The sequence below is a fragment of the Panthera uncia genome, chromosome B1, assembly GCF_023721935.1.
Source record: "Panthera uncia isolate 11264 chromosome B1, Puncia_PCG_1.0, whole genome shotgun sequence".
NCBI lineage: Eukaryota > Metazoa > Chordata > Mammalia > Carnivora > Felidae > Panthera > Panthera uncia.
In genome coordinates this window covers 189,728,272-189,731,194 of record NC_064811.1, presented here as the reverse complement: position 1 = coordinate 189,731,194, position 2,923 = coordinate 189,728,272, and positions in this window count along the sequence as shown.

The following is a 2,923-nucleotide window of genomic DNA, read 5'->3' as shown; positions in this document are numbered from 1 at the left end:
TCCCTCCTTCCTCCCTCCATCCCTCCTTCCTCCCTCCATCCCTCCTGACGTTTCGTTTTCAGAGGCCACAGTGGTAGCGGTCTCCACGGCAGAGCCCTTGCCCAGACCAGCAGCAGTGCAGACACAGACCGTGGTGAATTTGGTGAATTGTGCTGTGTGACAGTGATATGGGGCTTGGAGCTGTGTGGTGTCTTCTGGGGGTATGACTCCTGGTGATACAGTCTTCAGGGCCTGCTGTGGGCCTTCCCAGAGGTTATGTGGCCTATCTGTAATTACTTCCGAGATTACTTTTCCATGTTGCTGGCAACAAAGAACAATGGCAGATACATCCACCTGGCCCACTCCATTCACTGGCAGCAACCGATAATCCAATGTGTCAATACGAATTTAAAAATTGACTAGGAGGCACAGGGAATGGAGAAGGATCCGATTTTAATGGTTGCTTGTAACACAAAGAAATGAATAAGATCCCAGATTTCTTAATCAAATACTTTATTTGTGTAAAATATAATTTTTAATATGTAATCAGTTCTTCTTTTTCCTGACATTTAAAACTTGTCCAGATAGAAGAGGAATGTCTTTATTTTTGTAGCATGTCAGTCTGCATGGGAAATTATAAACAAAATAATAACCAAGACAAAATGTATCTTGATGACTGATATCATCACCATTGTTATTACTTTTATTTTTATTATGAACTGTAAGATTTCTTAGCATTCTCTCATATACCCCATAAATACACTGTTCTTTTCCCCCTGTAATGTGCAACGCCAAGATAAGAAATTTTCACTTTTATTAAATTTCACTATATGTATTTATTTTGCTACCCATATTGAAAAAAAATAGCCATGTTAAGGGTCTAATTTCTGCAACTTAAATAAACTTTGTAGAAATTAACCAAAGGATCTAATTACGACTCTACACAACTTATTTTCATCAAATGAAAGAATACATTCTGAGTTCCAGACAACAAACTTGTATGTGTAGTTTTGTAACATCACTGCTTAAAAAAAGAATTTACTAATTAAGCTTCTTCTGTAAGTGAAATAATATGAAGTACAAGTGATTACACGATGTCATTGTTGAAGGTAAGAAATGTCTTTTGCATATTTGAAAGGGTGAATGTTTAAGAATAGACGTTTAGATTAGAAAAATAGTTTTAATTTTAGTTCTTAAATTTTGAGAAACATCATGCAAATCACTTTCATAAGAGCCAGGGAAGTGAGATAGAAAAATAGGAATTGACAATTCTCACGATATTAAATGCCAGAAAATAAACTTTTGTTTAATTAAGAACTTAAAGAAAATCTTTTAAGTGATGAAATCAGCAGTGAAAAATAGTGCCTTTGAATTTTTCCTTAAACCTCCACTGTCTGAACATATAAACAAATCCACTCTGCAACAATCTCAATCAATGACTCATTAAGAACCTTTTAACAAAAAAAATCGATGTATTTTAAAGTCCCTCTACATAGAAAATACATAGGCTACTTTAGCAAGCACTTAGAATTGTTTCTCCCCCACAAACACTAATATTTACATATTTGCTGGACGCTCTGTCATTTGCTATTGCAGTGTTTTTCTCTCTGCCAATTCTTACTGTCTGATGAAGGGAAAGATTCCTCAGCTTCTATGTTTGAGTTTAGTTTTCTTACATTTTTATTTTCTCATTTTGTGAACATTGATGTTTGAGGAGGGTTAGACTTAAAAAAGAGTGATTTGTATTCACAGCTGAGGTCAAACTATGCCTTCCTGAACCAGACATTTTAAAGCACAAATCTTATATTTTATAGATATAAAAAGAAGAAACATAATACAGCTATAATAGGCATAAATGAAGATTTTTCAGTGAAAAAAAATCTCTGGAATTTAAAGTATAAGTTCTACATTAAAAGTTTATATACGTATATGTATATATGTGTGTATATATATATATATATATATACACACATATATATACTTTTCAGTAATTTCTGAAATAAATTATTTTTATAACTCTACTTACAAAACTATTTATTGACTGGTTAATATATAAGAATATTCCGTGCACTACAAAATCACTGAAGACATAAAGCTCACTGAATGGTTTATGTGTCCTTAAATAGTTAAGGAAATGCAGACATGTAAAAAAAATTACAAATAATATGGGCAATTGTATTAAAGAAATTTGTACAAGGTTGAGTCATAGCTTAGAAGAAAATGATCAATAATAACCGTGTCCCAAATAACGTGGTTTTTGAAACTGAATCTTGAAAATTAATTGATAACTCAGTAATTAAACAAAATTCAAGGAAATAAATTATAAGAAGAAAGAGTAGAGTCTGTAAAGACACAGAAGCATGAAACAGTACGTTCAGAACTACAGATCCTTTATGAGTTCTAATATCTGAGACAAATACACTATATTGTTTCTTTGTTTTTTTATTTATTGATATAAAATTCACATATAAAAATTCATTTTTTTAATTTTTACAAAGTTTTTTATTTGTTTTGACTTAGAGGGAAAGGCAGACAGAGATGGAAAGAGACAATCCCAAACTGATAGCGTGGAGCCCAACGCAACACTCAGTCTCACAAACCATGAGATCATGACCTGAGCCCAAATCAAGAGTCGATTGCTTAACTGACTGAGCCACCTGGGTGCCCCCATAAAATTCATCTTAATCATTTTTGTGCATGATGCAGTGTTTTTTTTTAGTATATTCACATTATTTTGCAACCATCATGACTATCTAATTCTAGAACATTTAATCAACCCCTAAAAGGAATTCTTGTTAGCAGTCAATCCCAATTCCTCCTTCAACCCTTGGCAAGCATGAATCTACTTTCTGCCCTGGTTTTGCTTATTCTGTGCATTTAAGATAGATGGATTGAATTAGAAAATGGCCTTTTGTTTCTGGCTTCTTTCAGTTAGCATAGTGTT